This window comes from Trachypithecus francoisi, unplaced genomic scaffold, assembly GCF_009764315.1.
Source record: "Trachypithecus francoisi isolate TF-2019V2 unplaced genomic scaffold, Tfra_2.0 Lachesis_group0, whole genome shotgun sequence".
NCBI classification, from domain to species: Eukaryota; Metazoa; Chordata; class Mammalia; order Primates; family Cercopithecidae; genus Trachypithecus; species Trachypithecus francoisi.
This window is the reverse complement of record NW_022681453.1, coordinates 64,598,955-64,623,928: the sequence shown is the minus strand read 5'-3', so window position 1 is coordinate 64,623,928 and position 24,974 is coordinate 64,598,955. Positions and strand designations below refer to the sequence as shown.

Sequence of the window (24,974 nt, the reverse complement as noted above, 5' to 3'; positions counted from 1 at the left end):
TGGCCATTTGTCTCATAGTATAATTGTTTTAAAGTGTTTTTGTTCAGAGCCTTCATCTTAAAAATGTTATCCTAACTCTGTTATATTTCTCCATTGGGGAGTTTTCCAAATGGGTCCTGAGAATTTTCATTTTCAAGATGAAATACTACTCTCCGTTTATTTTATCAGGTGTGATCAGCTGCCATGTAAAACAAAATAATGAAGAATAAGGCAGGGAGGGTGCTCATATGGGACGGAGGGGTGGGTGCTGCTGAAGGAGTGAGGATAACAGAGCTAGGTTTTGCCACATCACTGCTTTAGCCAGAGTTGACTTCAGTCCCACCAGGCAGACAGCCCTCAATGTGGGCCCCACTTTGGGCATTGTACAGAGCCCTAGGCCTCACCCAGGGAGGCTCCCAGCCCCAGACAGACTATGTGCTATGGATGCAAAAAGAGATGTTATGTCAACAACCAACCAAGAACAGGAAAGTCATGGAGCGTTACTGCCTCTCTAGGGGAGCTGCAAGCACATGCTGAAAAATGAGAGGCCTTATAGGAACCAGAAAGACCATGTCAGCAGTGACCTGAGCCCAGGGAATATGGGTGGATTAGACCCAGCCTGTGAGATAAAGAAAGCCTCATATGGAACCCTTGTGCACTGTTGATGAGAGTGTAAAATGGTGCAACCACTGTGGAAAACAGTGTGGAGGGTCCTCAAGAATTAAAAATAGAATTACCATAGATCCAGCAATTCCACTTCAGGGTGTATCCCTAACAGAATTGAAAGCAAGGACTCAAACAGATCTTTTTTTTTTTTTTTTTTTGAGACATAGTCTCATAGTCTTGCTCTATTGCCCAGGCTGGAGTACAGTAATGTGATCATGGCTCACTGCAACCTCTGTCTCCTGGGTTCAAGTGATTCTCCTGCCTCAGCCTCCTGAGTAGCTAGGATTATAGGTGCCTGCCACCACACCTGGCTAATTTTTTGTATTTTTTTTGTAAAAATGGGGTTTCACCTCGTTGGCCAGGCTGGTCTCGAACTCCTGACCTCAAGTGATCCACCCACCTCAGCCTCCCAAAGTGCAGGGATTACAGGCATGAGCTACTGTGCCCAGCCATCAAACAGATATTTATATACCCATGTTCACAATATTCAAACGGTGGAAGCAACTCCAATGTCCATTGATGGATGCATGGATAAACAAAATGTGGTCTATTCATATAATGGAATATTATTTAGACTTAAAAAGGGAGGGAATTCTAACATATGCTACAACATGGATGAACCTTGAAGACATTATGCTAAGTGAAATAAGTCATTCACAAAAAGGATAAATATTTTATGATTCTACTTATACCTAGAGTAGTCAAATTCATATAGATGGAAAGTAGAATGGTGGTTGTCAGAGTCCGGGGGTAAGGGAGGAATAGGGAGCTATTGTTTAATGCAAGCTTATCCAGCCCATGGCCCACAGGCTGTATGTAGCCCATGATGCCTTTGAATGTGGCCCGACACAAATTGGTAAACTTTCTTAAAACATTATGAATTTTTCTGCAATTTTTTTAGCTCATCAGCTATCATTAGTATATTTTATGTGTGACCCAAGACAATTCTTCTTCCAATGTGGCTCAGGGAAGCCAAAAGATTGGACATCCCTGGTTTAATTGATACAGAGTTTCAGTTTTGCAAGATGAAGATGAAGAATTCTAGAGATAGATGATGGTGATGGTTGCACCACAACACTGTGAATGTACTTAATACCACTAAATTATACACTTTTTTTTTTTTTGAGACGGAGTCTTGCTCTGTCGCCCAGGCTGGAGTGCAATGGCTCGATCTTGGCTCACTGCAAGCTCCGCCTCCTGGGTTTACGCCATTCTCCTGCCTCAGCCTCCGGAGTAGCTGGGACTACAGGCGCCCGCCACCTTGCCCGGCTAGTTTTTTGTATTTTTTAGTAGAGACAGGGTTTCACCATGTTAGCCAGAATGGTCTCCATCTCCTGACCTCGTGATCCACCCGTCTCGGCCTCCCAAAGTGCTGGAATTACAGGCTTGAGCCACCACGCCCCGCCAATTATGCACTTTAAAATGGTTAAAATTGTAAGTGTTATATTGTGTATATTTTACCACAATACAAAAAAAGAAAGCCTCCTAGCCCATGAGGACCTTCGGCAAGATGCAACACAGATCCAAAATATCTGAGTGGCCATGCATCCTGGGTCATTCCTCTCTAGGCTGTTAGGGGGCCAAGGATGGGAGAGGGCCACATGTATCCCCTGACGGCTGAGAGTGGGGGTTGTAGTACGTGGGGTGGTCTGTTGGAATAGGGCTATCCCATAGCTTTGGTGCTTCTGCCTGTGGGCTGTCCTATGGCTCAGCACTCCTCACTTAGAAAGGACATCCTCAAAGCCACCCATAGCTCTGACCCAGCTCAATCCTCCTTGCCCTCTGCCTGATATAGCCTCAGAGGCAACGCCAACCTTGGTTATAGGCCCATGTTTTGGTTATAGGCCACAGTTTTTGCATTTTGTTACAACCAAGCAAGACCCATGGCCATCCCAGTCCCATTTTTCCCGACTGTTCCTCCACCTTCTCGCTGATACCTGATACTCCTTTCACGTGGGACAATGCCTTTCCATCAGCAACAAAAACACATGAATTTAAATTCATGCTAAAGAAAGAATGGGCACATTTTTGAGAGCTTATGTTTCCATTATATATCTTATACCAATCCTGAGTGATAGGTAGTATTCACCTTGTTGTATAGAAGACAACACTGAGGCTTAGAAAGTTCTTCCATGTGCCCAAGTCATCCAGGTTGTCAGGGGCTCTGCTGAGATTCAAACCCAGGTCTGTTGGATTCCAGAGTCGTGTTCTTATCCTAATTCCATGCTGTCCCTCCTGATTGAGGTAAAGGAAGTGGGCATAAAATTCGTTTCTGAGTGCCCATTTGCTTATGGAAAGTGTGGGACAAAGACAAAGGCGGTGAGGGTGGGGGCTATTGCCGCCCTTATTGACATCGATTACAGCTTTCGTCTGGCCCTTCCAATGAGTAATCCACTGGCATAATCCACACCTCCCTGACTCTACTTTCTGATAAGACTGTATTTTTTTGAAAGAGAAGACAGAGTTCTAACTTCCAAAAGGCTCATGCTTTTAGGAGGAGTGTTTGCTCTGGAAAGGAGAAAAGCAGATATGAGCTACAAAGGGAGCACTTTACCTAGGGTTTGTGAGCCATCCCATTACCCTGAAATTAGCCTCCAGAGCTGGATCTTGTAGTTGGGGAATTAATCCTGCCTTATTCCGTGACCCCCACTCTGGGAGATGGAGCGGCCCAGCATCCTGGGATTGTTAGTCCATGTAGGAAAACCAATGCTGACCACAATGAAGGCAGGTTGGCTGTCAGTAGCAGCGTGCCTGAGACCTGCTTTGTTCTGTACAGCGTGATTGCCATGTTTAGGTGGTGAAAACGGGGTAATCTAGGCAGGAAAGAGTTCTTCTTTCTCTCTTCTTCTGCTCTCAATTAGATGAGGGCCATTGGGAGAAGAGGAGTGGATTTAATCAGGAATTGAAAAGTTCTTCAGTAAGAAGAGCAATGACAGAAAGCCCAAAGCATGGACACTCTTGTTCTTTGTTTGGGTTGCTGTTTATGAGATGTGGTCAGGAAGGCTATATATGCTGCGGGGTAGGAGCCTGGGGTAACTTATAACTAAAAGGTCGTGATTCTGTGAAGGGACCTCTTTCAGCCTTATCATTTAGGATTCCTTTACCTGAGGCTGATAATGAGAAAGGAATTCTGAGCACCCATTCTCTGTATTTAGGTTCAAAAAACTGTCTTGAATCAAAGCAGAAAGAGAGCTATTACATCTGTCACAGATCCTGGAAATTTGTCCTTCTGAAAGAAAAAGCAAGCCCTCAACAGAGGGAATGGCTACCCACGGGGAGGGGTTGAGGCAGTGTAAAGCCCCTGAACAAATACATCTCCACTCTTGGGATAGTGGAGGCATCTGTGATTCTTACCAGTGGTTAGTCTTTGTAGTAAAGACATTTAGGGCAGCTATTAAAATAGACATAAATGATATCTTTGAAGAATTTATGTGGCAATCCATTATCCTTCATTAAACTTTAACTTTTGTGTTTAATAGCTCTTGAACAAATTTTAAACAAATTCTTCAAATACCATTTGAAGATGAATTAAATATTTGAGTCCTCAGTTCATCCTGCAGATGGCACTCTTTGAATAGCCGACATAGAAGCTGAGCTGACTGGGGACAGGCTTTGCAGTCATGACAGCCTCCCTAGGGAGGAATCCAACATTCAGAGCGAAGGTCCAGGAAGGGATACACCAGGGGATCTGTGTCTACAGTTATCTAGTCCAAGCTGTTGAGGTTGTGCGTGCTCAAACAGAAGACCTGGGCACTGGCGGGAACCCCTCCTGCTCCTTAGGTCGAAGACTGGACTCAGTTTGCCTATAATCTCATCAAATGACTCAGAACACCGAGTAGAACAGTTTTTAAGAGACACATATTTTTTGTGGCACATTAGGTATCATCAATAATATAAACAAGTGTAAGATGGAGTTGCTGCCCATGATAGGATGGCTGTCAGGGGATAGATGTGTCCATGTCTGTCCCGGTGGTGGAATAGAATGTGGTAATGTTATATTGTTATGCGATATTTGCTATTACGAGGTAGGAGAGTACCCAAGTGCCTGTGGTTTACATAACAGCTGTGCCTGCTCTGCTAGTGGCCTGCTTTATGGCCTAATTATCTGAAATGCCAGATTTTCTGTATGCTAATTTAGCCAAAAATTAGCAAGTGTTTACGTTCAAATATATATTATCTAAAGTCTCAGGGCACCAAATCACATTTAAGCAGCTAGGCATATTAAGTAGCATTAGTGTAACATTTTTGAAAGAGCAGACAATTTAAAGAAAGACTTAAAGAAATAGAAAAACATGGGCACAATTAAGTACTTTATTCAGTAATCTCTGGTTACTTGTTTATCTGTCCAACCCTTGTGGATTTTTTGTTGTGTTTTGTTTTGTTTTTTATCAAACTTGAGTAGAACACACTTTAAAAAAATCATTCTGAAACTGGAAACCATCATTCTCAGCAAAGTACCACAAGAAGAGAAAACCAAACACCGCATGTTCTCACTCATAAGTGGGAATTGAACAATGAGAACACATGGACACAGGGAGGGGAACATCACACACTGAGGCCTGTCAGGGCATTGGGGGCTAGGGGAGGGATAGTGTTAGGAGAAATACCTAACGTAAATGACGGGTTAATGGGTGCAGCAAACCAACATGGCACATGTATACCTATGTAACATGTGTACCTATGTAACCTACGTTGTGCACACGTACCCCAGAACTGAAAGTATAACAATAAAAAATAAGAGCTATTATGATAGAAGAATTAACAGAATGAATGGATAATTATCATCCAAACAAGTGGTAAGAGAAAGAGTCAATGATGACAAATGTTCTGAACTCTGTAGGCAACTGCATTGTGCTATCTTGATACTTCGTTGACTTAGTAAAACTGGAACTGTAAAAAAAAAATCATTCAAAATAGGTAAGAATAGAGGAAAGGCATTTTGGTGGATTTATCAGTGACCTTGCCCACTGAAGATACTCTAGGTACAATCAGCAAACCTACCATAGTAATAAGGGCAAAATAAAATAGGATAATCTGCAGAGATGGAAGGTCTGTGCCCTCAGAGTTGAACAATAGCCCTCATCAATTTTCATTTCCCATCAAGTTTCTCTGTTGGGCACTGTGAAAAGTTAAGAGTTCCACAGTTTCTGTCTTGAGGAACTCAAAATCTAATTTTAAAAAATGCATCAAACATGTTCTAACCCTCTAAGAAATTCCGTGGCAAGAAAGGAGGCTTAATGTTTGCTCTTTTAAGGTTTTCAAGGGGCATTTCTAGTGAAAGCTACTTCATCTGGCAATTCAATTAATATGCAGTGATGCAGTGACCTTCAAAGTAAGTTCCTTCTTTCTCTTCTTGCCAGAGATGATGACCAATTATAGCAGCTGCAAATGCAAGCAGAAGGAAAAGGTGGGAGAGCTTAAATAGACGCTTTTTCACACTCTAGCTTCTTAGCAAGGATGAAAGATTCTTAGGCAAATGAAAAAAAAATAGTGAGGAAGAAAGCCGGGAAAATGCAGAAAAATTAATGTCATGAAGTGGGAAAGTGGAGGAATGTGAAGCAGCAAAGAAATAAAGGACAATCTTGGTCTTTGGATCTTGCATGAAATGTTTCTCGTTGGGTTGGATTCAGAACCTTCCCTCCCTGGAACACTAGGGAGAAGTTACTGGTATGAGCTGATGGGAGACGGTCTGGTGATCACACTCAGGATGAAAAAAGATGTTACATCTTGTGGATAACTTCCAGTCAAGAGTTTTGAAGGTCACTTTGTGTGGATATGATGTAGAAAATTGGGAGAGGGCAGGAGCCAATATCCAAGATGATAGAGAGCCTGCCATGAACCTCTTTTTAACTCCATGAACTGTCACTCACATTTGCTGCTTCCTTTGGGGAACAAATGGCACATTCAGAATAAATTGGGGCTTCATTCCTAATGACATAAGTTCTGAGTAACAAACTGGAAGATGTGAAACCACAGGTGGTGTTTTTCTCTCTCGTTCCATGTAATGGCAGTAACTACAGCAAAGAAGGGAAGCTTTGAGAAACAAATGCCTGCCTATGTAGATGGTGTTTCAAAAGGTTTTCTGAACTGTGTTCTGCAGAGCCAGGATGATGGGCTTCTGGGAAGGGATGGAGTGCATCTTGTAAGGACTGGGAAGGATATATGTTGGCAGAAACCTTGATGATCTATATAGAAAGATTTAGATGAATTTTAAAGTAGAGGGAGAAAGTTAACCCAGTGAAGCCAAAATCAGATATGTCAGGCTTTACACAGGTGACGTAGAAAAAGTGTGTTATAAATAAAATGTGCTTAGATAACCTTAGGTTTAAAAAAATACCAAGAATACAGGTTGCAGACAATATTTTTAGGCTTCTTTATAAATAAACCAACAAAAGGCATGTGTAACAAGTAGTGCACTTAAACTTTTAACACAAGAAGATAAATATAATAGGTAGTACTGAGACTTCAGGATATTGAGCTCATAACTAGAAAATGGCAATAGAAGAGGATTCTTTGTTGAAAGGACTTGTTCTAATGGGAGGAGTGACATTGTATCAGAATGCTTCATATCTGTATGAAACTTACAAACCTGAGGGTAGAACCTTATGCAGAAATAATATGAAGATAAGAGGAACACAGAAATGAGCCATCACGTTAGTGGAGAGGACCATAGTCTGCTCCATCAAATGGAAGATATGGAAAATGCTATTCTGAGATTATTTCAATTCTGGTCAAGGAAAACTATGGTCATAGTGGAAGTCCTCAAGCTCCCTGGAATCTCCTGGAAATATTTGTGACTCTGTAAATGAGATCAGTCAAGTAGGTTAGAGCAAAGGGTTCTATGTGGTAGAATGTGAATCATTGTAGAAAAGCTCAAAAACTGTAGTTTGTGTCTAAACTCCCAAGAACTTTGACCTGTAGATGCAAGGAGTTAAACTTTATTCTTAGAGCAGAGAGGAATGTTAAAGGCTTTTGAGTGATAATATAAATTAAAATATAATATCTAAACCAGAGAGATAATAATTATACTGTCATTGTTTAGATCACATATAGAAAATTGTGCCTAATTCTGGAAAATATATTTTTAAAAAGATATTGACAAAATACACCACGATTGTTGGAAGGCTACCAGGACTGTGAAGCTGAAGTAACTGGATATGTTCTATTTCAAGTAAAGAATGTTTTATGGAAGGCGGGGATGATGGGTTTGATAATTGAAGGCTTCCTATAGATGAAATAAGAATAAAAGGTACAGTGAAGCCAATTTTAGCTTAATTCAGGTGTAACTTCTAACCACAGATTGCTTTTTTATGAGCTGTTCAAACCAGAGTGAAGTGCCTTGTGATGTAGTATGCTTCTTCTCACTGGAGGTTTTCTGATACAGGCAACCTTTTTTCCTTAGGATTAAATACCCTCAAGTCTCTCCCATCTTTTTTTTTTTTTTTTTTTTTTTTGAGACAGAGTCTCGCTCTGTCACCCAAGTTGGAGTGCAGTGGCGCAATCTCGGCTCACTACAACCTCTGCCCCCCAGATTCAAGTGATTCTCCTGCCTCAGCCCTCCAAGTAACTGGGATCAAAGGCATAAGCCACTACACCCTGCTAATTTTTATATTTTTAGTAGAGATGGGGTTTCACCATGTTGGCCAAGCTGGTCTCGAACTCCTGACTTTAAGTGATCCACCCACCTTGGCCTCCCAAAGTGCTGGGATTACAGGTGTGAGCCACTGCGCCTGGCCTCTCCCAGCTTAAAAACAAATTAATACGAATGCAAGCCACCAAGAATAGCTTCTCTGAACTCTTACTTTCCCCTCTCTTTCTCCTTCCCTTTGTAGTCCAAGTTCTTGATAGAAGAGTTTATATTTACCACCTCTACTTCCTCACCTCCTCCATTCCCCTTGACCCCTGCCATTGGGCTTTTGTTCCCTCTGGCCCACTGAGGTTAATCTTCCAGGGACTCCAACAGGACTCTGTGTTTTTATTTGCTAACTTTATTATTTATTGCTAAATCCAAAAGACACTTAACAGAATTTTTTTTTGTTGTTTTTTTGAGACAGAGTTTCTCTCTTGTCACCCCGACTGGAGTGCAATGGTGTGATTTCGGCTCACTGCAACCTCCGTCTCCCGGGTTCAAGCGATTTTCCTGCCTCAACCTTCTGAGTAGCTGGGATTATGGGTGCCCACCACCACGCCCAGCTAATTTTTGTATTTTTAGTAGAGACGGGGTTTTGCCATGTTAGCCAGGCTGGTCTTGAACTCCTGACCTCAGGTGATCTGCCCACCTTGGCCCCCCAAAGAGCTGGAACATCGTGCCCTGTTGGTTTCCTTATGACTTTCTGACTGGTCCTGATTAAACTCTTTACCCTTTTCCCCAGGATTTGTTCCTCAGATCTTCTCTTCTCACTTTATACACACTCCCTGAACAATTTAGACTCTCTCTTAGTCTCAACAGCCACCCCTACTACTCTGATGGCTTCCAAATCCATGTCTCGTTTCTGGTTTCACCCCTGGGTTCCATATTTGTAAACCCGTTGGCTCTGTGGACACCTCTGCTGCAATTTTCAGAGGGTTCCTAAACTCAGTGTGTCCAAAGTTTATTATATCACCTCCCACCCCTTCTGGTGTGCTCTTATTCCTACATTCCTTATACCAGTGAAGGCCACCAAGCACCCACTTGCTTGAGCTAGAAACTTGGGAGTCATTCTTGATTCCTCCCTTGCTCTTCCTCGTCATTGTCTATTGCAAAGTCTTATTGATTCTGCCTCTTTCGTATGTTTCTTTCCTTCCATCCCCATTGCCACTGCCTTAGATCAGAGCCTCATTATCTCTCGCTTGGAATACTGCAATAGCCTTCTGTTTTCCCTGACTCCAGTCACTGTCTTAAATCCATCCTCACACTGCCACAATAGTGGCTTTCCTCAAATTCAATCTCATCATGATCTCCATTGGTTATGGAACCTATAGATGGCTTCCTATCAGGATAAAGTTCAAACTCTTGATAATATAAACCCTTTATGACCTGCCCATTACTTTGTCTGGTTTTAGCTTTTACCCTTCCTGTGTTGCCTGTATCCCACCATGTATTCCTGTTTTCCTGAGCATGCTCTAATGTCTCAATACTGTCTCCTTAATCCTTCCCACTCCTTTAACTGACCAGCTTCTATTCACCTTCAAACACTTGTCTCAAATATCATCTCTTCCAGGAAGCCCTCTGTGGCCTCCTTGGTTTGGATTGGATGCCCCTTTTCTAGTCACCTAGTTACTCTGGTCATATCTCTATTATGGTAGTTAGCACAGTGCCATGATCAGTTTTGTGCTGTCCTCACTATCTGACTGGACTGTGATCTTCCTCAGAGCAGTAATTTTGTCTCAGTCTTTTTAAACCAATGCCTAGCACAGTGGTAACCCTGACATGCAATGGACACTTGAAAGATAAACGAATGAGTGATATGGAACGAATGCGTTTGTTGGGCGGTTATCAGGCCAGATGATCTCTGAGGTCCCTCTCAGCTCTAAGAATGATAAGAGAGGTAGATCTGATGAATATTTATAAGAACACAGGCTCCAGAACCACATAACCTGGAACATAACTGAGTACTATCCTGACAGAATTAGCAAGACTGCCCTGTGCTGGGGGTCACCCTGAATAGCCCCAGTGCAGGGTTTGGCACTTTAGAGGAAGCGTCTTTTGAGTCAAATTTTGAGTGAGTTCTTTGGCCTCTTTTGTATTTTTTTAATTAAAGAAAGCCAAAAAAATTCAGATGAAGCTATAGGAAACCACTCTTGACAAGAAGAAATGGCTGTCCTTACTGTGTCCATTTTCCCAGCTCCACTACGTTTCCATGATTTATCCAGCTGGGATCATTATCATCACACTGAGCCTGACCACCAGAGGAGGCTTTAACCTTCTCTCTTCGTTAGCTGAAATGTAAGGATATCTTTTTTTCTCTTTTTAAAAACTCGCTGTTGTTACAGGTGAGTAAGATTGGTCTTTTCCAAAGAGATCTGAAAGGCAACAACAAAACAAAAATTAGATAGAAGTGGTATACTGTATATTGACTTTGTATTCAGCATACTGATTTTGAGTCCAAGACAACTCTTCTAGTCACAGACTGCTTTTGATTCCATATAACCAATGTTCACTGGTTGCCGTTTTTTCCTTCTCCTTTTTGAGAAGGAAATGGCCTTCATAACAACAACAATGATAACACCTGCTGAGTACTTTCTATGTGCTGGGCACTGTTCAAATTATTTTTCTTATGTTAACTTATTTATGTCTCACAACATCCCATGAGTTATTAATATATATGTCTAATTCCCATTTATAGATAGGGAATTTGAGGCACAGAGACTAAATGAGTAGGTCAAGTGGATAGACCTAGTGAGTGGTGGAGCTCAGATTCAAGCTCTAGTAGTCTGGTTCCAGAGTCCAGGCTGTCAACCACCCTGCTGTGGAGTCTCTTGATTCAAAAGAACCTCTGATGTCTCTGGGGTCAGGCCTGGTGCGGTCCTCATTTCCATCCCAGAGCCAGTTCCTAGCCCTCTTTCCATGTGTGGATCTGGGTCATCCCTCAGGCAGCTTGCCGCTCATTAGCACTGTGACCGTAGGACCCCTAAGGGATACTTTTTCCCTTCTTGCCTATAAGATTTCCCTTGGACTGTCACGAAGGGTCACCTTCATGATCCTCTATGACATTTTTTTAACCCAAAAGGTGTCTATGCAGCCTCAGGCCGCATATGACTGACTTTTGCCCTTCTCTGCCTGTCCTCTGGTGTATCTGAAGCACATGTAAGAATGATTGGTGACAGCTGGTTCTGCTCTTTGCTGGAGCTTGGGCTAGTTAACAATTGATTTGGCCAGTATCTGGCCTGAGTCTTCATTTCTATGTTCTAGCACAAAACGGTGGACTACACTTGGCCCAGACCAGATGGTTATTTCATCCCTTTCCTTTTACCTTTTGCTAAAGTTAAGTTATCACTAATGAAATGTCCTAGCTTTCAAAAACCTACCCCCCTAGTAGTCCCCTATCTCCATGTGAGATGTCCCCTTTAGTTCTGATTTCCCCTCTACTGGGGCATATGGTAGAGTGAAGAAAAGCCTAGCATTTGGGGTCAGTCTCTTTTCCACTTTTGGCCCTGGACCTTGTGACAATCACTTAAGTTCTCTGAGCCCCATAGTTCTTCTCTCTGAAATGAGAGTGACACCTACCCTGAAGAGTGATGTTGGAGATAAGAAATAATATATGGAAAGTACCTAATGGAAAATTTGATTCTTAGGAGATGCTCCATAAATGGCGGTCTCTGTGGCAGCAAATGGTGATCATCATGTTGGTGCCGGTGGCTGGTGATAGAATGTATCTAAGCTTCACTCCCTTCCAGACAAAGCCATTAAGTCCCATGCTGTCATCTCTCAAGATTCAGCATGATATGGTCTACTTAGCTATGTGGGAAAGAGTAGGCCTGTGCTTTGAGATGGCCAGGTGCCAAGAGGACAGATCAGCTGCAGGTACCGACAAACACCATCAAGCGTTAAGTGGTATGGAAGAGGTGGATGCCCTATTTGACCAGTCAAACAAGGAAAGCCAATAGAGTAATGGTATATCCTGCCTAGGGGCAGGGGACACCCAGCAGCTGGGCATCCAGGAGCCAGTGATGTTCAGCGACCCAAGGTGGAGGCTTGCACAGTTTGCACCTGGGAGGCTCTTAACAGGTAGCCGGGCTGTAGCTGGGCTGCAGTTCAGAGGCAGGATTCTTGAGGTATCTGGTAAGGTAATGGCTGGCTTTTAGGAACAGGACAAAATTGTAGTTATGGAAACTGAGTACCAGGGCAAGGCTGCGTTGGCTGCCAGTGGAATCTGATATGGAGGACAAGTCTGTCAGTGAGATGTGCGACTCAATTTGGTGTGTGTCACTGGGCTGGAGCTGAGCCTGCCATGGGGCCCCAGAAAAGGGAGAAAGAAGTAGACAGACACTATGAGCCAAGTGAGAACAGACTCTCCCTTCTAATGGATTCTTTGCCTAGTGGCCCTCCTCAGAAAGAGTGGAATCACTCAAGTTTCACAAATGTGACAACATATTTTACCTTGCACAGTGAGAAGAATAGGAAGAATATAGTTACTGTCTCTCAGAGAGCATTGGCATGGTTTAGAAAGGAAACAGGGAAAATTAGGCCAGAGGAAAGCTTTCTCATCTGCCCAGTATTGATTGTGAAAGCAAACCATTTATTACCATGTCTTCCAATAATTAATTTCAACAAATGTCAACTTGCCCACATTAAGAGAAGCAGAATCAACTTCCTTTCTCTTCCCCCTTTCTTTTGTTTCTGTGACACCGTGAGCAGGGTGAGCCTCAGGAGTATGCTTGCTGCTGGGGAAGTCAGCATTTGTCTATGCTGAAAGAAAAGGGAGCATGTGATGAATTTTCATATAGGAGGAATGTATGCAAATTTCTCAAGACTATTTTGCCTTCATGAAAATATTTGGAAAAGTATTTGTAAGGTTTTAAACCTGTGCTATAAAGACAAACATACAAGAATAACTGATAATAACTACCATTTATTGAAGGCACACTTTTACAAGGAATACCTCACTTAATCTTTGAAACAGCTCTATAGAGTTACTGTTAATATTTTCCATATGAGGAATCAGGCTTAGAGAGGATCATTCAAGTGGAGGAGGCAAGGCCCACACTCCTAGAACACACACAGTCAGAGGAATTAAAAAAAAACTGGGTTTAGTCAACCTTCCTTCTGACTTTTTTCTAAAGAAAGTTTTTATTTTATTTTATTTTATTTATCTTTTTTAAGTTTAATTACAAAGTTACATATTTTTCGATATAAAACATACAGACAAGCAAAAAGAAACAGAAATAATCCACCCACTTGGTTGTCTAACTGTCTAACAGTTGCTAATACTTTGTGTTTATTCTTACAGCTATTCCTCTGTTTATGTGTATATGGGTACATTTAGTTACCAGCTTTTCTCATTTAATGATATAGCCATGGTAATAGATGCATATCTACAATGTTATTTTTCTTTGTTAGTGGCATTTTTAATATTAAAACTTTATATTCTTTTCTAGATTCTAGTAACTTACAAGCTATTAAAACCAGGTACAGTTATAAGTGTGTAAAGAGAAGCAACACTAGCATTGAAGACACAGGGCTAGGTTTAAGCCAAGCATTCAGAATTTCTTCCCAAGAGAAAGCTTCAGAGAATGGCAATTTACAGGAACCCTCCCAAGCCTTTCCAGTTCCTCATTGTAGGTGTGCATATATTACAGGGCTATGAGGACCTTCTGAGTCCATAAAACTGGCTGGGGTGGGGAGTAGCGATGGTGGCAGCGGTGATGGTGGGGACAGTTTAGAACAGTAACATTTGTAGCCTCTTTCTTCCTCCTCCTCCTCCTCTTCCTCTTCCTCCTTCATCCCTTCCCACTGGTCCAGGTGTGATTTGAGGTGGGCAATGCTTTCCAGGTCCCCTGAGACCTCTGTGAAGCAAGTACTTCCTGGCCGTGGCGTTCAGGGTAATGAGGGCAAATCAGGTTGTGGGGGCTGACGGGTAAGAGATTTGAGAACATGTGGGTAGATGAGGCAGCTGGTACAGGCAATGAGGAAAAGGTACCAGTATCAAAGAGCCCTGAGGAAAAGGGCTTCAGGCAATATATTAAGCAAACCAAAAAATAAACACACATCACCAACAAGAGCAACCCACCAGGCAGATCTGTCTTTTTTCTCTGCCAATGAGCAACTGGAGGCATTTTCATAAACCAATTCTGTTCAGAATAAATTTTTAACAGGCGAAAAGCCCACTGCCAAGTTGAGACAGGAACAGATAATTACATCTGAGTTATTCCACCTGGAGAGGAAGCCAGGTTTGAGACAGAGGGAACTGAGTTCTTATGGCCTCCTGCAGATACCAGAGGGCATCCAAGCCTCAACAGGATTGGTGTCTTTATTTGTCTTGGGATGCACAAGGCATATGCCCAGCTAACCCAAGGTACTGCCCTTTGGATTTAAATAGAGATTGGTGCAGCTGTCCTACTGCAATCTAGGAGCCAACAAAACAAATACTGGCAACTTCAGCTATAATTACATATCTCCATGGTGTTTCACACCATGGGCTATTTTGCACAATATATCTGAGCCTCAACAATGCCAAATATGGATTGAAATAGCTCCGGTGGACTTTGGCTCATCACCTGCCTAGAATTTTAAAATATTACCAAGGGAAGGAAGCCATGGAAGAAGCTAAAAAGGGAACTCCAAATCCATATAATGGACATGTTTCATTTTTCTTTCTCTTCAGGAGGCTTGGACCTATGGACTCTTTTAGTGTCTTGGGAATTCCCAAGGTCAATTTCATTTGCTTAAAAAAATACAGCTAAGAGAAGAGGATTATTGGGATGCAGATCTTGAGTCTGATTCACCTGCTGTAGTTGTCACTCTGATGAAACTTTGCAAGTTTACAAAGTTAGAAAGGTTTGAGGTTTGAGTATCCCAGTTACTGTGATTTGATCATTATACGTTGCATACAGGTATCAAAATATCACATTACTCTAAAAATATGTACAACTATTATATGTCAATAAATAAATTTAAAAAATTATAGTATAAAGTTTGGGATTTATTCCAATAAATTACATTGTATCATGACTTCAGGGTGCCAGATGACCTGGACTAAGGATAATTTCCTAGATTTTTCCTTTCTTCACTCTATGCCTCACACAAAGATCACTTGAAAAATTAGTGCCACAATCTCCCCATCAACAAAATGGGAGTTACAGATTCTTCCTGCCTTCTTCCTTGTGGGAAGCAACAAGATCCAGTGAGAAGGATACAGGGATTAGAATACTTGAAGGGGAGGCCAGAGCCACCCCACCTATATGTACAGTTCCCCTAACTTTGCCAAGCCTCAGTTTCTACATCTACAAAATGGGAATGATATCTATTCTGTTTTAGTTGAAGTAGGCATGCAGTAAGATAATGTACTTAAAAGTACTTTAAGTCTAGAGCACAGAGCAAATGTAAATTGCCATCATTATTTTTCAGGGGATATGGTGACAGTGGATGAGATCATGTCTGGAACACACTCAGAAAAGAAGAACTAAAGATATAGAAGAGATTGATGATATTGCCCCATCCCAGGAGTTTCCCAAGAGAGGGAATGTGCTGACCAGTCTCTGAGTTTAACTGAACTCTTGATGCCCTGGGCTTCTTTCACTGTTTGCGGGCCAGATTCCCATGCGTAGCAGGATTAGCCGGGAAACTTTCCACATTCTAAAGCTAAAGCTAATGATTTAATGAGCAAAATCTCTCCCTGTTCTGATGTTTATTTATATAAGTTCAGGTCAGTAGGACTTTTGGGGCAAAAGCGATTGTAAGTGGAAACAGCATGATGCTTTGCATTTCCAGCTCTCTGCTGGTTTCTTTTCACCGCCCTTCTAATCAGAGAAAAACGGGCAGCCCTGCCCAGCGACCTCTCAACAGCAAGCAGTGTTGCCCCACTTCAAGACAGCAAGGGGGTCTACAGTGCTTCTTATATCTACCTTTTGGGGGTTCTGTGAACTTATTTATGCCTAGCTAGATCCTGCCTCCAAGCCAGCTTGTTCTTGTTTTATTATGTCACTGTCCACATTAATACCATTGCTTAATTTTCTTTTTCTCTTATGGAGGGTGGATTTGTATGGAATTACTTATGGTTCTTGCCTAGGCTTTTGTGACTGTGAGGATTATGGGTATAGTCTGTGGTCATGGAAGATAGCTCTTGGCCTGTGAACATAAGGAACAGTCAAGAGTTTCCGAAAATTAGCTGAATGATGGGATGGGAGCCTGAACCTCATGACCCTTTCCTGTCTCATGGTCCAATCTTCAGTTATTTGGATTCTGCCCTTTCCCTGAAGAGCTTTATGTGGGGAGACTTTGATCTCCTGCAGCTTCTCTGCTCTGAGGAAATGTTGCAATGGCTATGTCTTTTCACTTAATCTCCTAAGGAAAGGAAGTGGGAAGAACATGTTCCTGCTTTGAAAGTGGGGAGCCGGAGGTCTCAGATGGCCCTGGGTTTTGGCCGACAGTGCATGGCGAACAGTCCTTAGTGGATATGTGGTGTCTCTTTTGTCCTAAAACAAATCTCTTGATCCAGCCCTGTTTGAGAAGTGTGTGCAGATGGCCTTGTCATTAGCATAGGTCTCCTTCCTCTTGTCTTTCTCTCCTCTTGACTCCCTCCCACCAGCTTTTCACACCAGACAGCCACTCATTAGGGCTTATTCCACAGTGAGGACTAGAGCTGGGGTCTCTGACTCCCAAACCGTGCTTCACTGAGGACAGCTGGGCTGTTCTGCCTGGAGAGCTGTTAGACACGTCTGCTGTGCTCCCACAGTGAGCTTGCCAAATCTGTACTATTGCCCATGCTATTCCCTTGCCTAGCCAATTACTCTTTGGCTTCACATTCTAGGCTTTAAAGTTGGCTCAAAAAGTCACTTCCTGAAAATGTCTCCAGCCTTATCCATCCTGCCCTGGTCACTCCTTTACCAAGTATGACCTCAGCATTATATTGCTAATTTGTGCTACTGTCACCCTTCATTTCTTTCATGTCCTTGGGGTCTATATAACTTAATTATGTAGAGAACCAAGACTTAACCCTAGGCACCTCATGGAGAAACTTTTCAAATCTTGTTTTTATTGATGATGAACTCTGAAATACAGTTTATATTTTTCCATGCCTTATATAATAAGCATTCTGAGCACAATTCACCCCTTTAAAAATGAAGGGGGGTACCTATGGCAATGTTCACAAATCTCAGTCATGAGTAGAGACACCCCAAGAGCCACTGAAGAAGCTAAGTTTTTCTCTTTCTACTCACTGTTGGGTCTCTCCCAACACTACAGTATGGTTCTAGGGCTAGTCTGCATTCCACGGGGCCTAGTCAGCTGCCACACAGTCTCTAGAGCAGCCCTGTGCCTGACACCTACATTTCTGCTGGATGATGATGATGACGATTTTAACAGTATACCTGGGGAAGGTGAGATACAAGTGGACTTGACTTTCTAAAGCCATGCTGATAGCCCAATCCTAGAGCAAACCAGTGAGACTAGACAAGAGAGAATGATTTTTCTAGATCCGAGTGTTACCTGTTATCCCTTTCACTTTGCATTACTCCACCTTTGTGTTACTAATTCTCATTTAAAAGGCCCTAAGCATTTCAATCTATATCAGCTTGTCAGTTTCACACATGGAGGAACCCAAGGTCCAGACTCCCTGCCTGTCATTCTGTGCTGCTGTTAGTTCTATGTCATGGCACTAAGGCTTTTGATATTTATATGATGGTGATCTATAAAGGGAAGGCTTTCAACCAAAACTTACGGTGCCACTTCAGACATAGGCTCTAGGGTTGTGATCGGAGCACCTGCCTCACTTTTAAGTACTTTCAAATTTGACATGTTTCTTCTGATGGCCGAGGAAAACGACTCAAGGTTATGAATAATTGATGCTGGCATTATGCCCAGGGAGAATAAATTTCTAGGACTTCATAGGTGATCATTTTTAATGAGTTTTTTTGCATATGTATGTCATACCAACATCATGTTTCTTCTAAGCTATGCTAAGCAATGTTGTAAAGACCAGACTGAGAAATGTGAAATGTCTAGGGCTACAGAGACATTTTACGTGTTTTGTGATTGTATATTTTATTGTACTTCTTCAAGCATTAGTGTCTTCAGGGTCTACATAACTAGGAAATGCATTCATCTCTAAGATAAATATATTTGTAATGAAATTTATTTGTATTTCTAAATGCACTCACATTTCCACCTGTCAGTTGACAAAAATATATTGAATCCTTATCTTTCCCTTTTAAAATTTCTTTGGTGTTTTTCAAATTTTGGAGAAAGTCCTGTTTATTGTAATAACATGTGGAACATTGCAAAGATGTGTAAATAAAGAGCTAATTATTTCTCCACTCCCACTTCTCAATTCCACACTCCTGAGATAATCAGTTATCTTGCACATCTTTCTCTTTTTCTTTTAAATTTCTTATTTTTTAATCAACAGAAACATGTATGTATGTATTTACTATGTACAACATATTGTTTTGAAGTATATATACATTGAGGAATAGCTAAATCTGGCTAATTAAGAGATGCATCATCTCACATAGTTATCATTTTTGTGGTGAGAGAACTTTATATCTATTCCCTTAGCATTTTTTAAGAATACATATATTGTTAATTATAGATGCTATGTTGAACAATAGATCCCTTGAACTTATTCTTCTATCTAATTGAAATTTTGTATCTTTTGGCCAACATCTTCCCAACTCCCCTGCCTCAAGACCTCCCAACCACCACCCCCAATTTTCCCATCCCCTGGTAACCACCTTACTGTCTGCTTCTGTGAGATCAACTTTTTTAGATTCCACATATAAGTGAGATAATGCAGTATTTATCTTGCTGTGCCTGGCATATCTCACTTACCATAACATATGATTCATATTGTTGATTCATATTGTCAAAAATGACAGGATCTCCTTTTTTTTGCTGAATAGTATTCCATTGTCTATATGACAGCACTTCAAAAAGTTTATGGAAAATGGAATTAAAAAGAAAAAATATATATAAATGTTACTTGTCAACATAAGTTCCATCAAGTTCAGGGCACCTTTGTAAGTGATGATACCAGCTATTTAGTCCATCCCTAAAGAACCGTGGGTCCTGAGAATTTAACCAGGTCAATGTATGTTCTTAACTCAAGGAAAATGGATGCCCTTTAAGAGTTTTTTTATAATTAAGATACAAAAAAGATGTCAGAAGGAGCCAAATCAGGACTGCAAGGTGGATGTCTAATGATTTCCCATCAAAATTCTAAAAAAAAAAATACCCTTGTTTAGCTGAGAGAAATGAGCAGGAGCATTGTTTTAGTGGAAGACTGTCTGGTGAAGCTTCCTGGGCATTTTCATGTTAAAGCTTTGGGTAATTTTTTCAAAACACTCTCATAGTAAGCAAATATTATCACTTTGGCCATCCAGAAAGCCAACAAGTGAAATGCCTTGAGCATCCCAAGAAATTGTTGCCATGGTCTTTGCTCTTGACCAGTCTGCTTTTGCTTTGACAGGTTCCCATGTCCACCTCTTGGTAGCCATTGCTTTGATTGTGTTTTGTCTTCAGGATCGTACTGGTAAAGCTATGTTTCATTTCTGTTACAATTCTTCAAATAAATACTTCAAGATCTTAATCATGCTTGTTTAAAGTCTCCATTAAAAACTCTACTCTTGTTTGCAACTGATCTGGGTGCAATCATTTTGGTAGTCATTGAGTGGAAAGTTTGCTCGACTTTAATTTTTCAGTCAGAATTGTGTACCCTGATCCAACTGAGATGTCTGTGGTGTTGGCTCTTATATCTGTGGTTAATCATTGGCATGAACAAGACTAATTTTTCTTCACAAATTGATGTGGATGGTCTGTAGCTATGGGCTTCATCTTCAAAATTATTTCATTCCTTCTTAAAATGAGTTAGCTATTTGTAAACCGCCAATTCCTTTAGGGCATTGCCCCATAAACTTTTTGTAAAGCATAAATAATTTCACCATTCTTCCACTCAAGCTTCACCATAAATTTGATGTTTGTCCTTGCTTCAATTTTAGCAGCATTCATGTTGCTCTGATTGGGGCTGTTTGAAACTGATGTCTTATCCTTCTTAGTACCTCAAACTACTTCCTGTTCAGGTATGTTATGGCAAGTTAGTATGAGTTTATCTGGGTGTAAAAAAGTTGAAATCCATGCATAGTTTCCTTTTAAATATGACACATTTCCCATGAACTTTTTGAAGACCCTTTGTCTTCTTCATCCGTTTATTCACTGATGGGCACGAAGGTTGATTTCGTATCTTGACTACTGTGAATAGTGCTGCAGTAAACATGAGAGTGCAGACATATCTTCAACATAGTAATTTCATTTCCTTTGGATATATATCCAGTAACAGAATTGCTGGGTTGTATGTTAATTGTATTTTTATTTTTTTCAGGAAACTCCATACTGTTTTCCATAATGGCTATACTAATTTACCTTCCTACCAATAGTCTTACACATCTTTCTTCTTACAAAAATAAGGAAACATTTGCAAAACAAATGTTTCTGCTTAATATTTGGAATAATTTCCTTAAAAAATATTTTGTACTATTTTTAAATTTTTTGTGGGTACATATTAGGTATATATATTTATGATGTACATCAGATGTTTTGATACAGGCATGCAATGTGAAATAAACACATCATAGAGAATGGGGTATCCATCCCCTCAAGCATTTAGCCTTTAAGTTACAATCTAATTAAATTCTTTAAGTTGTTTTAAGATATACAATAAAGTTATTATTGACTAGAGTCACCCTATTGTGCTATCAAATAGTAGGTCTTTTTCATTCTTTCTGTTTTTCATAGCCCTTAACCATTCCTACCTTACCTCCAACTTCCTACTACCCTTCCAGGCTTCTAATAACCATCCATCTACTCTCTATGTCCATGAGTTCTATTGGTTTGATTTTTAGATCCCACAAATAAGTGAGAACATGAGATGTTTGTCTTTCTGTGCCTGGCTTATTTCACCTAACATAATGACCTCCAGTTCCATTCAAGTTTTTGCAAATGACTGGATTTCATTCTTTTTATGGCTGAATATTACTCTATTGTGCATATGTGCCACAATTTCTTCATTAGAATAATTTCTAAACAATGCCCTGCATATGATTTTTATATTTAAGTGATTTTTTCCATTTTTCCTAATTATGAATTAATACATAGTCACCATGGAATAATTAGGAAACAAGGAAATAGTGGAAAAGAAAATTTATCTCTAATATCACTCAGACATAACCATTATTAATATTTATTGATAAATTTCCATTTAGCACAACAGAATACTAAGATTGTTTTGCCCAGGATCAAACAAATGTGAATTCCAGATCAACATCAATTATTTATGTGAGCTTTCTCAAGTTCTTTTACATTTTTAATCCTCAGTTTCCTTATTTATAATATGATATAATAGCATAATCATTATCATTATCAGTAGTAGGTTTTTTTTATATAATAAAATTAGAACTATACTTTGGTTTATTCTGACTTCTTCATTTAATACTACATTAAGAACATGTCTTTAAGTCATTAAATATTCTTCAAAAACATAATTGTAGTGAGTGGGTAATACTCTATCATGTGTTATGTACCAGAGTGTAGTGAACTATTCTGTATTTTTTTTTTTTTTTTTTGAGACGGAGTCTCGCTCTGTTGCCCGGACTGGAGTGCAGTGGCCGGATCTCAGCTCACTGCAAGCTCCGCCTCCCAGGTTCCCGCCGTTCTCCTGGCTCAGCCTCCCGAGTAGCTGGGACTACAGGCGCCTGCCACCTCGCCTGGCTAGTTTTTTGTATTTTTTAGTAGAGACGGGGGTTTCACCGTGTTCACCAGGATGGTCTCGATCTCCTGACCTCGTGATCCACCCGTCTCGGCCTCCCAAAGTGCTGGGATTATAGGCTTGAGCCACCGCACCCGGCCTACTATTCTGTATTGTTGAGCATTTTGGTCATTTCTGGTTTTCATTTCTATAACCCACAGTTACTGTATTTAAACTGCCATAAATAGTGTTAAATATATCACTGTCCTAAGTTCTGAGCCTTTTCAAGGCAAAAGACTAGATTACTCTCATGTTGGAATTTCAGCCCAGGCTTTGAGCCCTTCCCTGTGATGAGCGGTTTCAGTGGTAGATGAGTGGCTACAATTAGAGTCACCTGGGAGCTTTTAAAACGTGGCTGTCAGACATTCCCACAACTCCTTCCCCAAGCCCATCCTAATTTACATAACCTGGAGCAGAGCCAGGGGACTACATTGTCCCTCCAAGCTCCTGTCTTTATCTCTCAAACCCCTTGGCCCTTAACCCCTAACCTCCTCCCCCGTCCTGTGAGAACCACAGGATTAGAGGATTCCTTAAGGTTTCTGCCATCTGAATGATTATCAGAAAAATACTGTAAGCTGGGGCAGTTGTATGATCTTTCTCAATTCGGCTTCCTCTGTGGTCTTATGGTCTAAAATGGTGGTTCTCAACTGGAAGGCAATTTTTGTCTCCCCCCAACTTCTACCCCACCTGGACATCTGACAGTAGCTGGGGACATTTTTGATTATTACATCTGGGGAAGAGGTTGCTATTGACATCCTGTGGGTAGATTCCAGGGATGCTGCTAAGCATTCTGCAGTGCACAGGACAGCCCCTGTTTGTTTCCTGTGGCTACTGTAACAAAGTACCACAAACCGCACAGATGAAAACAGCAGAAATTGATTGTCTTACAGTTCTGGAGGCTAGAAGTCTGAGACTGCAGTGTTAGCAGGGTTGTTTCTGCTGAGGGCTATGAGGGAGAATCTATTCCAGGCCTCTTAGCTTCCAGTGACTTGCTGGTGGTTTTGCCATTTCCTGGCATGTGGCTGCACCACTCCAATCTCAGCTTTCGTGTCACTCTCCCTGTATGTCTGTATGTTCATGTGGACATCTTTTTGTATGAATGAACACCAGTCATACCACATTGTGGACCTACCTTATTTCAGTATGATCTCATCTTAACTAATTATATCTGCAACAATCTTATTTACAAATAAGGTCACATTCTAAAGTACTGGGGTTAGAGCTACAGCATATCTTTTTGTGGGGACAGAATTCAACCCACAAGAGCCCCCCAAGCAAAGAATTAACCAGCGCAAAATGTTAATGGTGTTACTGTTGAGAAACTCTGTTCTATATAATCTGTGGACCAAGCCCAGGGAGGTTAACTAAGGTAAAACCCAGGGCAAGTAGCAGTATGGTCTGAACGTCTGTGTTTCCTCCAAATGTGTATATTGAACCTAATTCCCAATATGATTGTATTACGAGGCAGGAACTTTGGGAGGTGAGCAGTGCCCTTTGAAAGAGGTTCCAGAAAGCTAGCTAGTTCCTTCCATCATATAAAGACACAGTGAGAAGATCATCTGTGAACCAGAAATTGAAGCCCTCACCAGATACTGAATCTGTGGGTACCTTGATCTTGGACTTCTCAGCCTCTAGAACTGTGAGAAATAAACTTCTGTTATGTATAAGCCACCCATTGTAAAGCATTTGTGATAGCAGCTTGAATGGTCTAAGGTAGAAAGAGTCCAGATTCTGGGAAGGTGGAAAGGGAGCAGGAGCATCATCATTAAGAGGGTTGGGTACCTTTGCTCTTATGTCAGAGGCTGTGGGCTCCCTACAGATGTCTATAGACATAACCTCAGGCAACAGAGATATATGTGACCAAAACAAGGTGAAAGGACTTGAAAGAGCACTATGCTAACAGGGATGGAGGCAGAAGTATGGCCAAACCCTCTGATTGGGTCACCTCATCATCTGACCCACCTTTCCATGTCAGGAACAGCCTTTTCCTCTTTTCCTCTGTTAGGAATGGAACAGGAGAGAAAAATAAATCCACAAGTCCCACAGTTTTCAGCAGTATTTTCAAGCCAACTGTCTTGTTTCTCCAAAGCCAGTCTTCTCTCTCTGACACCCACTCCCTCCCACTGCCAGCCAAACATAGAATATAGAAAACAGGAAAAACAGCAACACTGCAAAGTTACATCTTTTGAGAGAGAATATTGCTGTGGATACATTTCCCCCCATACCTCTTGAATTGCCAAACCCTGCAGCAGGCAGCTTTATCCTGTTCCATGAGGATGCTGTCTCACCAACTGCTTGTTTCTTTGGCTCCAGGAATTCCATGCAAGAATGAATTTCTGCCGGGACGGGGCCACTGGGCATTCTGTGTATCCACATCTGAATATTTAAGTCTATCTTCTTCACTTTTAACATGTTTTTGTCCCCATTCTTCTGTTGTGGCTGCATATTCCCCTTCATTGTTTTGCCAGTTTGAATAGAGTGAGGGCAAGGAGGGAGGGGAGAGGGTCCCCAGAGGAGTGGAGATTGTGTTATCAAATTCCAGGAGTGCTGGGGTGCTTCCCAGCAGCAACATGAATGCCAGCTGGCTATATCTGGGGCCTGCTCAGTGGGAAAGGAAGAAGCCTTCCTCCACAGTCTTCAGAGCTCTGTGTCTGCTTAGTGCATGCCTCATTTTGGTCTCCTAATTGCTCAGCTGTCTTTGCTCTCCATTGTTGCCTCTGGTTTGTCTCAGGAAGCAGCTCTGGGCCAGCCTCTGGCCTCTAGTCTCTTTGCTCTCTGCAGCGTCTTCTTTGTGTCCCATTCTAAGTGCTAGTCCTGGCTTCCCTAGGCCCAGCTTACAGCCCTGACTCTGCCTTCCACAGCTCCCCATTCCCTGGTGGGCTAGGTGGGGAGAGG

At 41.4% G+C, this 24,974-nt stretch overlaps 1 protein-coding gene across 5 annotated transcripts in view; it reads left to right on the top strand.

Annotated features, from left to right (window-relative positions):
* LOC117083389 (kalirin) overlaps positions 1-24,974 on the top strand; it is a 499,428-nt gene that overhangs the window by 324,766 nt on the left and 149,688 nt on the right. The window lies entirely within an intron of this gene.